This window comes from Balaenoptera acutorostrata, chromosome 6 (genome assembly GCF_949987535.1).
Source record: "Balaenoptera acutorostrata chromosome 6, mBalAcu1.1, whole genome shotgun sequence".
Lineage (NCBI taxonomy): Eukaryota > Metazoa > Chordata > Mammalia > Artiodactyla > Balaenopteridae > Balaenoptera > Balaenoptera acutorostrata.
In genome coordinates, this window is record NC_080069.1 from 108123003 (window position 1) to 108135240 (window position 12238).

Below are 12238 nucleotides of genomic sequence, written 5' to 3' on the forward strand. Positions count from 1 at the left end.
TCATTCACTCACTTATTCACTCAGCAAGCCCTGACCACACTCCCTGCCAGGCTCTCTGCTCAGCCCTGGGGATGCAGAGGTCAAAGGTACAACCCAGATGCTGAAGGAGCTCATGGCTTAACGAGGGAAACAGAAAGTGACCTGGTGGCTACACATGGAAGTCCTATTTTCAAATATTTAAATTATGATAAAGTACACTTGCACGACAAGTGTAATCAGGAAATTGAATTCTCTCCACCTGAATGAACTACTCATGTTCATTTGTAAGCCCCAAAACAAATGCCACCTCCTCCAAATACCTCTGATTTCCCCTTTTGGAAAAATTATTTTCATCTACCATCTCCAGATTTTATTTTGTTTTGTTGTTGTTTGTTTGTCTTAATGGTTTTACTCTCCTCTTCCCTCCTCCTCTCATTTCCCCTCTTGTCCCTTCCCTTCCATCTATCCATCCATCCATCCACGTATCCATGTGTCATTGTTTTCTGGCCACGCCTTACACTTGGTTGCACACATCCCCACTAGCGTCCCACACTGCCTTAAGTATATTTTCCCATTAGCCAAGCTCATTCTGGGGGCACATGTTTTGTTTCCTGGTGTATCTTCAGTGTTCAAAATTCTGGAAGGGTCCTACCTCCTTGCTACTATTAGTCTTGCTTCACTGTACACTCCTTAAGATTGGGGGATATTTTTTGATTCAATTAGTTGTTAGATTTTCCTAAGATGTATTTGTGGAATGTTCCCAGATGCTTTACCAAAAATAGATTCCATTAAAAAACCAAAAATAGATTCCATTAAAAAAAAGTTTGTGAAAGACTGTACCATTCCTTAGTGCCAGTAGCATATGATTCTTCATGAGGGTGATAACGTATACAGTTTTCCCTAAACGTATTTCACCTTGGAAGGCTTGCTGGTGAAACGAATCATAGGATTAGTGTCCTGTGGAACACACTTTGGGAAACACTGGTAGGAAGTGCCCTGGCTGAACTCAATGCATATAACAGTGTAGGTGCTCAACGCTGTGAGTTGAATGAATAATTAACTATCTATGGCTTTGATCAATTTCCAGACTACTGCTGTCACGTTGCCATCTTCCTCATCTTCTGGTAATCACACTCATGCACATACCCAGATGAACCTGCAATTCTTCAGTCCTACAGTGATTCTGGTTGGCTTGACCCAAGCGTTTTCAAATTAGGTTTCATGGAAACGTCTAGCTCAATGGGGGAGATTTAGGGACTTTGCACCTTTTAGATTTTTTTTTTTTAATTTTTATTTATTATTTATTTATTATGTTTTATTTTTGGCTGTGTTGTTGGGTCTTCGTTTCTGTGCGAGGGCTTTCTCCAGTTGCGGCGAGCGGGGGCCACTCTTCATCGCGGTGCGCGGGCCTTTCACTATCGCGGCCTCTCTTGTTGCGGAGCACAGGCTCCAGATGCTCAGGCTCAGTAGTTGTGGCTCACGGGCCCAGCCGCTCCGCGGCATGTGGGATCCTCCCAGACCAGGGCTCGAACCCGTGTCCCCTGCATTGGCAGGCAGACTCTCAACCACTGCGCCACCAGGGAAGCCCCACCTTTTAGATTTTAATGTTCCTTAAAAAGTTTTATTTTAAAATCTCTTTGATAATAAAAAAAAAATGATGGCTAAACGCTCAGATATTACATACTAGAGTTGAGGACACTGAAGGGCACTGTCACTTTAAGTCTGGTTGCCAGGTAAACAGATTTTACACAGGCCTCATTAAAAAAAAAAATTATCCTGTCATCTTTGTTTCACTGACGAGGACCCTGAGACTGTGAGTCCAGGTGCTAACAAGCTCTTGCTTTTTACAACTTCAAGCCTTGTGAATCAGGATTTTCTCAACCTTGTGCCACCAAAACAAAACATAGCAGTGAATAAGACGCTAGGGTAACACAGTTCTACAACTATCGGCCACAACTCCTGATTTCTAAGTGTTTGTATTTATGGAATAGCCTTATTGTTTTCACTGATTCACTATAAATGTTATACATTTGACCTTATACGAAGTATTCCGAGTGTCAACAGTTTAATTTGTTTTATGCATTCCAACGCTGCTTAATCTTTGTAGGTCCAGCACCAGCAAGTATCTGGCAAACAGCCTGGGCTTAGTAAATGTTGGTTGAACTAAAAGAGTAGTAAGACAGAATATGGAGAAAAAAATGGGTCAGAGAGAGTATTCACAATATTCAGAATAAGACTGTTAAAAGGAGAAAGAGAAGAGAAAGAGAGAGATCTACCTTTCCCCTTCTCTGGATACCTGGTATATAAGAGGGGGCTGCTTGCAGGCAGAGATGCTGTCTATAATTCTCCTCTCCAATAACATCCCAGGGTCTTCCACCGAACGCCTGGGCCGTAAGTACGTGCAACCTAATGGACTGATTGATTGTTGCCAGAGGTAAGGAAAATGGACGGAAAGAGCTGAGATCCTTGAGATTTGGATGAGAATAATCGACCAAAGTGGGAGGGGTAGCAGTCACTAATGATGTGTTAAAATGCAGCAGTCCCTTCATGAAATATTCACCACTTTAAACACGTCTAATATTAAAGATTAAAAGTCCTGGGATTTGTCCTCGAGACTCCCAGGACTGATTTATGATCTGCCACAAGCCACAGCCTTCATGATTCATAATGGGAGAGGTAAAGTGGTTACCTCCGGCAAAGGGACGGGAAGTCGGGCTGGGGTGAGCCAGGAGCATGGTGGGAAAGGAGGCTCTTTCTACGCCAGGGAAAGGGCTGAGGTTCCTGTCTCTCCTCTCAGTGACTCAGGACAGGGCACAGGTCATTTTTTTCCCCTTTCCCTGCTTTTGGGAATATTAGTGAAAATGAGAAATCTACACAGAAAAAGGGCACTGCTGTACTTTTCTATTTTCGTGTGTGCTTACTAGGCAAGTTTCCCCTGCCTTGGAACGGATCATTAATTACTGCCGCTCACTGTACAACAAATATGTATTTTGCAAATGAGAAGCATCCACCCTGGAGGCTGCGTGGAGAACAGGAAGTGAGGCAGAGGGAAAAGCACATGAGTGCTGGAGACACACAGAACTGGGTTCCAATCCTTACTTTCTCTCTCCCTTAAGATGTGTGGTCTTGGAGAGGAAGTTACTTCATTTTTTGAAGAGGTCTCAGTTGTCTCATCTATAGAATGAGAATGACAGTTCTGCCAATCTCTCAGAGCTGATATAAGAATAAATTGAAGTACTGAAGGGTAAAGCTCATGGCTCATGTAGAAAGTGAGTAGATGCTCAACAAATTCATTCCCTCCTCTTTCCCTTTCATTCCAAGATGGCAACTGGGTTCTGACATATGCTGACACATTAACTCTACGGACACTGGATAGGTAACCTCCTCCTTGCTGGGACTTAGTTTCCCCATCTGCAAAATGGAAGCTTGGAATAGATGTTCATCAGTTCTGGGCCCCAGTGAGAGCCAGTCATTTCCATTGCCTTTCCGAATCGCTCACATCTAGTTTTCTGAATACCCTTTGTTTTAACCTTAACTCTGATCACTCTTAGCAGTTGGGTTGGGTGTCTCCAGCAGGATTTTCCCTCAATGCCATGACTGTTGGCTTTATTGGCTCCCATTTTCCATTTTGCTGGCTCAGTGACCTCTCTACTATTCACAACCAAGCATTTACTTCTTGCAAGATGCAAGCCTCTGACAGCGGGAGCTGAGGATTAACCCCTTCCCTGGGGGAGTCCCATCCTCAATCCTGCCTTGGTATACCCAGGCCAGCCAGGCTGCTGAAGATCAGCTCTCCAGGGACATACGTTTACACGCTTTCCCTGTGCTGACTGTGAATGCCCACGCTCCCTGACTCTCTCACCACAGCAGATGCTCCCTGGAAAAACGGGTGGGCCCCATCTTGCTCACCACTGCATCCAGCACCTGCTGCCCTACCCAGTACATAAATAAATGAGGGGGTATCCTTCACAATAGTAATGCCTATGCTGATAGGATAGGGACTTTTTGCCTATTTTCCCCACTAAACTGGGAGTCTCCTGATTGCAGAAACCTTTTCTTAATCATCTCCATATCCTAGTAGTCAGTATCATACCTGATGAAGGGTAGGTGACTCATTTCTTGAATGAATGAATGAATGAATGGGTGAGTGAATACGTGAATTAGTGAATACATAAATATACGGTAATCATCGTGAATTCAGGCTGAGTTCCTTTAGCATAATGATGATTCTGCTGAAGACTGGAAGAAACTTTCTTACATCCATGACAGGTATTTGCCAAGGAAATGGAAAGTGTAAACATGAATGCTGATGAAATGGCTAAAACAGAATTTCTATTTCACATCAGAGTAGAAAAAGGCTCATAAAGATCATCTAGTTCAAATCTTCCCAGCTTCATTTTTCAGATGGGGAAACTCTGGCTCAGAAAGTGAAGACAGGGCTTCCCTGGTGGCGCAGTGGTTGAGAATCTGCCTGCCAATGCAGGGGACACGGGTTCAAGCCCTGGTCTGGGAAGATCCCACATGCCGTGGAGCAACTGGGCCCTTGAGCCACAACTACTGAGCCTGCGCATCTGGAGCCTGTGCTCCGCAACAAGAGAGGCCGCGATAGTGAGAGGCCCGCGCACCGCGATGAAGAGTGGCCCCCACTTGCCGCAACTAGAGAAAGCCCTTGCACAGAAACGAAGACCCAACACAGCCAAAAATAAAAAATAATAAATAAATAAATAATTTAAAAAAAAAAAAAAGTGAAGACATTTACCCAAATAACTGTAATAGCCTCTTGGCCAGTCCGGATTAGCACCCAGGACTCTTGGTCATTACCTCAGCGTCCTTTCCACTACACTAGTGGTCTCAGTACTTTAATACACCCAGCAACATTTTCTTGCATTTTTTTTTTCTTTGTACGCCTCTGACATTTCTGAGTTTCCTATAATGTATCACATTTAAAACCAGAAATTATTTTTTTAAATATGATGATTTTTAAATACCCTTAACACCTTAAAAACATATATTTATAAGTGATTGATAATGTAGACCTTAACAAAGAGTTTAATCTCTTCGTTAAAGTGGCTCCCATAAGGGAATTCAACTAAGTGGATTTTCATTGTGCTAGTTACTAGAACTCTATATTATCAGTTATGGATGAGTTGCATTGGTTTTAAAATATTTTTACGTCTCTCCAGCCCCATTTATCGAGTTCTCATTTTATGTTACATGTGTTCTCACTCCATAAACTCTTGGGTGAGAACAACGGAATCCCTCAATTATGAACAATCTGAGTTTCTCTTGTGTGAGGCTCCCCTAAACCGCTTCAAAGCGGACGGTGCCTGCGTGCCAATCATATGAAGCCAGCGGACTGGTGAAATAGTTCAGAGTGTGCGCCCTAGAATCCTCTTGTTTTGTCCTGGATCTGCCACTGAGAACTTGCATGAACTTCAACAAGTTGCTTCACCTCTCCGAGTTTGTTTCTTAATCGGTAACGAGGCTGATATCACCTATTTGCTGGAAGATCGGTGATGCATTTGAAAAGTCTTCAGCACAGTCTATGGCGTATTTCTCCTTGCTGAAAACGTCATTAGCTATGTCAGTTTTTTGGTTATTTTTTTTTTTCCTGGACAGGAGGGGCCACTTTAGCATCTTGTTTTACTGGAAAGAAAAGGTGCTTTCTAGATGAACGATGGTCTCAATTTCAAGGTTTGCCCTGTGCAAAGCGAAGCGAAAGGAACCTCGGTTTCTTTATCTGTTCGTTTGGGGCAGCTTGAATGAAATAATCTCCCAGGCTGGTCCCCTGTTCTCAGAAACACCTGTTGCCTTGGTCTATGGCCTCTTCTAGTGAAGGACACACAAGTACTAATAAGGGCGTCAGCCAGAGGGCTTTGCCTCCTCTGTCTTCCACAGCTCAGAAGAGCTCATCGCCTGCCTGTGAGAGTACGAGATAAGCGCAAAGACTTCTTCCCAGTCCCACCCGGCGGTCTGGCTCCCCTCCTCCCACCCTGTTATCCCCTTACGATTCCATTTTCACTTGCTTCCGACTCAGTCGTCACTTATCATCGCAGGGCAGGGACACTGGCTGCTGTTCACTTTCCTATTCACTCTTCTTGTCGCTGCAGCTTGAAAAGGCATCACCCCGGGCCCCAGAACAGTGAGTGTGCATGGCATCCTTTCCTGTTCTGACTCCGACGGGGCCCCCGTGCACCTCTGCACTTCTGTGTTGCTGCAGCCCAGCTCAGGGCCAGGCATGCGGTGGGGGAGGCATGCGTTGGGCATAACATGATGGGGGGTGTGCTTTGTGCTAGGAGTGGTGGAAGATGCTTGTATGTTATTGCATCTCATCTCTCAGGCCATACCCATGACTAGTACCAGGAGGAAGGCACTCTGTCCTCACTGTAAAATAAGGAAACTGAAGCTCAGACTCAACTAGTCACTTGTCCAAGGCTGTAGAGTCAGGTCTTCAAAGCTCCTGCTTTCATACACTCACAAACATCACAGCAATAAACATAACCACAAGGGCAAGAGCAAGGGGAGTTGCCTTTAATTTGACAATTCTCATGAGCGAGACACAGGGGTTAGGGAAGAAGAGGCAGCTCCAACCCACCCACATTGAAATTGGCATCCTGCTGATTTCTAAAACTCCACTATAACTAAAGGTTAAGAATTGCTCTTGCAAATAAGCCCTGTCCAAAAGCAAATAAAAAGTAAATACTTTATATATGGATTGCATTGAATTAATAGGACCCACATAATGAAGCATTGTTGGGCTGATTTCTAGCTAGCAGGGGTAAGCCTCAAGGGAAGCATCATACCTTCTGTTAATTGAGCATCTACTACGTACCAACCTTACCCAAGTGATTTTTGACATCCATGACAACACTGGGAGGAAGATGTCACTGGCTCCTTTAAATGATATGAAACTGAGGCTTGGAGAGAGTGAGTATGCTGCCGAGAATTGTGAACAGAGGAGCAAACGTCCAAGTCCAGGACCTTTCTGACTCCTTCCCAAGCCATGTGATGGCTCTCTAAGAGGACATGCTTTCAGAGAGTCTGGACAGGCATAGGAGATCAGGGGGTGCTGAAGGAAAATTTGTCCCATGGTAGACTGAATTATTGGTGTCAAGTCCTCATTTCTCTAGAGCAGTATTAATGCATTCACATCCTTGCCATGCCTGATTGTGAGAAGAATGCGATTTCTTCCCTACCCTGTCTTCAGGCTTGGCTTAGGACTTGCTTTGGCCAGTGGGTTGGTAGCAGACATGATGCGAACTAAAGTTTGAACTGTGCTGTGGCTGGGCTTGCTCTCTTGCATTCCTTCCTCTTGCCATGAGAAAACCACATTCCAAGCAGTGGCTGGTCCAAGGAGGATGAGGGTTACATAGACCAGAGTGGATGCAACCTGAACTTGGAGCCAAGTGCAGCTGAGTCCCAGGTGGATCAGTCCACCCGGACGTGGAACAAAGGGGAAAACTGCTTAGAGCTGTGGACAGTAAATACCGTGGTTCTTGTTACGCAGCATCAGTGTAACGAAAGCTGCCCAATGCACCTTAAACCTGTTATTTCCCTCTTCCCAAACTGGAAAAATCTCTGACTGGACTCTATTTTTTTTTAACCCTTAGTATCCAAATGGCACCTGAATCCCACTAATTCTACTCTTTTTTGTCACTTGGATCCATTCCTTCCCATCTCTCCTTGGTGCAGGCCCTGAACATTGTCCATGCGCACTACTGAAAAAATCTTATCACTGGAAACCTGCTTTCAGTGTCTGCCCATCAATCTAAGTGGTGGCCAGTTACCTTTTCAAAGAACAGTTGCACCCATGGCTCGTTCTAAAAACTCTCCAGGGACTTTCAGTTGCTTTCACAATACACTTCATATGCCCTAGTCTAACCTTCAAAGTCCTTCATGACTGGCCCAGGCAATCTTCCCCCTTATCAATTACTCTCCCTCCCTGTACCTTTCCTGCTCTAACTTCCCTTGAGTTTCCCGATAAGAACAGGGCTGTGTGAGACTCAGTTGCAGACCAGGACCTGCTTCTTGCAGCAGGTCTGCCCTGATCCTAATTCTTGAGAAAAGCAGAGCCTGAGAATTGGAGAGGGATGTATTCAACAGAAGAGAGACCAGGGGTTGATAGGGAATATGAAATGAAGGGAAAGTTAAGAGGCAAAATAATTATTTAGAGAAGAAATGAGATCATTTGGGCAGTTTTGAATGTAAGCAATGTCATCAGGGAATACACTGTACAGTGCTGACCCATCTGCAAACTTGGGCAAATCACTCTACTTTTCTAGGCCTCAGTCTTCCCATCTGTAAAATGAGTAGCTAGTACTCAGAGATCCCCAAACAGCCTTCCAAACCTTGTTCAGATTCCTTGAGTCTACCTCTAACATGCTCTGGTCTTGTGTCTGGAAGTCAGCATTTCCCTAGGGATTGGAGGGGGAGGCAGGGTAAGTATGGAAGGGTTGGGGGTTTTGAAAATAGAGGCTTGGGAGGCAGAGAAACATGACTGGAGTGAAATAACAAGAGGATATAATTCAGACCTTTATGAAGTGAAGAGGACTTCTTTAGAAGTCAACTCAGCCAAACGTGCTGTGTGACCTGGGCAGGTCCTCCCTCCCTGAGACTTGGTTTCTCTATCTGTACAGTGAGGAGGTGGGTCTTGATGACATCTTTAGGAACCTTGTGTGTGTGTCTCTGATGTCCCCTTTTTCCTTACAATGCTGGAGTGAGATGTTTTGGCCTTGTTCTTCCCAAAGCATTTGAGACAAACTTGGATGCCTGCATTTCAGCTGCCAGGCCCTCCCTGCCTTTTATAATCATGCCTTTGAGAGCAAGAAGAAAAAAAAAAATAGAGGCCAAAAGGTTGTGGTGGCACAGGCTGGTGACCGGGTCTGATGGAGATCACAGCCCTTAATCAAGGATACATGGGGACTAACTGGCTATTGACTTAGCTCATGTGGGCAGCCCACGTGGGATGGCCTGGGCTCTGAAAGGCCACCGGCCAGGCCACGCCGGACCCCGACTTCAAGGTCTCAGCCATGGTGACCCCTCTCAGCCAGCTCCATTCCCTCTCTTCCCAGCCTCCTCCATCCCTGAGTGCAACCCCCCACACAATTATCTACAGATGAGTGTCTGGGGGGAACGCATGGGGGTAAGAGACTCCCTTAAAATTATGGCTGATTGAAGACTGAGAGGGGTGAAGAAATCTCACTAGCAGCCTGGAACAGATACAGACGCAGACATCTCCAATAACCAGGAAGGATCTGGTTCCAGTTAAGCAACGTGGGATTACTAAGAGGGATACACAGAGCTGTGTCTGCTGGGCAAGGGGCTGCCATCTCCCACCACCGCCCCCCAACCTCCACCCCAGAGCCTGCCTCATCCAAGCTTCTCAGATCAGCCTGGAATGGGTTGAGGGGGAAGTCAAGGGTCATAGACCTATGAAGGTGAATGGCATCAACCCGGAATCAAAGCAATCTGAGGCTGAATCCTCGGTCTACTATTTATGGACTGAGTGGCCTTCACACCAGTGAAGATGGAGGTAATAATAAGAGGGAACTCTGAGATCCCTAACTGCCCGGCAGTGCTGGAATTTCTCTATTTATATTAATTCATGTGACCCTACAAGCCTATGAGGCAGGTTCTATTTTTGACTCCATCTTACAAATGAGGAGACTGAGGCCCAGAGGGGTTAAGTAACTTGCTTACCTAGAGTCACAAAGCTAAGAGGATCGGAATCCAGTGGGTCTGGTTCCAGAGACAGTGCTGCTGTCCCCAGGCTGCAATACCTCTCTCTCAAGGGGAAGGAGGAGTTTTCCAGACAGAGGAAATGATGGGTGCAAAGGTAGGTCAGGGCACAAATGGGAAATCACAGGCCCTTTTGTTTCTCTAGATCAGCTGGTCAGGCACTGAGAAATTCCACCCTAGTTCCACAAGTGTGGGGAAACAACCTCTGGAAACCCACATATCCCCTCTCAAATCAGTCACTCCCAAATGCCGAATCCAAGCATTCTGCATGGAGAGAGTCAGTTTACAGCAGAGAAGACAGGAACTGGGGTTAGAACAGGCTTCAAACTGCATTTGTCACCCAGTGGCTCTGTGACTTTGTATTGAATATAATTTCCTGTCTCTGGTCAAGACTCAAAGTTTCCTCAATTCTACACTGAGGTTAACCAGGCCTGCCCTTTGCACTGAATAACACCAAGGATGCTCTGTTCCCAGTATGGGCTCCAGAATCATAACGTGCTATCACCATGATTATTATTAGGGAGTTGGTTGTCTTAATGTCCTTTCCTGACCATAGCTTTTATCTTGTACCCCTTGGTTATAATTTGGGGAAAGGACAAGTTTAAAAGATGTGTATGGATCTCATTAAGCATGTGTTAATCCACCCAACCACTCTGTGAATCAGGTGCTAATGTCTTAATTTTACAGATGAGGAAACTGAAGCTCCCAGGGTTAAGTGACTGGCCTCCAGATGATACAATGGGAAAGCAACAGGGTCAGGATTAAAACCCAGTCCTGCGTGACTTTGGAGTCAGAGCTCCCCGACAGGATGCCAGGTAAGATGGAGGAGTTCAACATGACCCTGTGTCTCACTCAAAATGACCCACCTTGGTGGCTCTCCCTGGCCGCCTATCACACCTGTGCTGGGTGTAGTCATGCCACGGGACCCTGCGGCTCTGTTTCCCCGCCATTTAGCGGGTGGCCTTGCTCAAGGCCCTTCATCTCTCTAAGCCTCATCCTTCTCTTCTAGAAGATGGGGAACAGACGCCTGTCCTCTCCCATTCACAAGGATGCTGTGAGGATAAAATATAGTCTCAGACTCATCCTATTCAGAACACACGATGATTAATAACACTGCCGTCCCCGCAGCCTCCACAAAACCTGAAACAGCAAAGTGAAATATACAAAATAAATTAAGCAGAGGGTAATTATTCATTTTGCAAAAGAGTTCTTCACTCCACAAAAAAAGAGGCATTGATCTTTTTTTCCCAAGCATCAGCTATCTTTGTGAGTTTAAAGTCAAATTTCATTTACAGAATTAAAGCAAAAAGAGTCATGATTTTCCAGATGTGCACAGAGTACAGCGGGCCACACGCATGTGCCCTGCCCATTCTGCCCATGCCATCCAGGCCAGAAAGCAAGGGGGTCCAGACACCCACCAGCATGGACCTTGGCCTTCCTCTATATAGTCGGGAATTGTGGGAAATGGAGAGAACCAGGGGAGGGCATGTGACATCTGCACTCTGCTTCTGAGGGGGTCCCTTCCTCAGAGTGACCCCAGCCTCAGCTATAGGCAGGTGATCAGGGTCAGGCCAGCTTCCCGGGAACTGGGAGGACTGTCATTTCCAGTTCCTTCCATCTGGAATATTGTACCATTTTACATCATGTGTATGTTCAGCTGAATCCAGCTCACTTTCACTCCACTACCCTCATGCCTGATTAAATTCACACGTACGTTCTTGCTCTCACCTCTCCTCCCTGTCTCTCTTCCGTTCTATGGTTCACTCTTTTCCCCCATCTTTGTCTCTCTTTGTTTCCCAGTCTTTGTGTCTTTTTCGCTGCTTCTGTGTCTCTCTTCAGTCTCTGCTTCCCTGTCCTGGCCTTTGCCTCTGTATGCGTCTTCATATTCCTCACTGTCTGTCTGTCTGTCCCATTTCCTTTGTATCACTCTGCAGTGAAAATAACTGAGCTTGAGTCAGAGGCCCAAGTTAAACCCCAGACCCACCTTCATTTCCTCTTCCTCAAATAAGAGGTAATAAAGGACAGTCGGTCTGCTTCAAGGGTTAATGCAAAGATAAAGGTTATGTGAGATACGGTGTGTAAAGGTGCCCAGAACAAAAAATACAGTCACATCCTGCTCATTCCAGGTCCCCTCCTCTTCTGCCTCTTCCTCTGGATTTCTCTCATTCTCCTCATTCCCTTCCTTCCCTCTTCTCTCTTCCCTTCCCATCCATCCCACTCTCTTTGCCCACCTCTCACACGAGCCCACACTCTGTTGCCTCTGCCCCCCTCACCCCTGTCCCAGGCAGCCCCCACCTTCTGGCAACAACTGAGTTGCAGGACAGCACAGTTCCCACTCCTAAGACGCACATCCTTCTGCAAAACATTTTTATGCCGCCTTTACTGGTATAGGATGGAAACTCATCATGAATCATTAAATTTAAGCAACGTTGAGTCCAGGTGGCCTGCTCCAGGCTTCACCAGGAGGTCAGGCTTCACTGTCACGTCCATTTGTGGCCACTTGAGAAATTGCAGCTGTCCG

At 45.9% G+C, this 12238-nt stretch overlaps 1 protein-coding gene across 3 annotated transcripts in view; it reads right to left on the reverse strand.

The window, feature by feature from the left end:
- Nucleotides 1-12238, reverse strand: part of ASTN2 (astrotactin 2) — a 913616-nt gene that overhangs the window by 473615 nt on the left and 427763 nt on the right. The window lies entirely within an intron of this gene.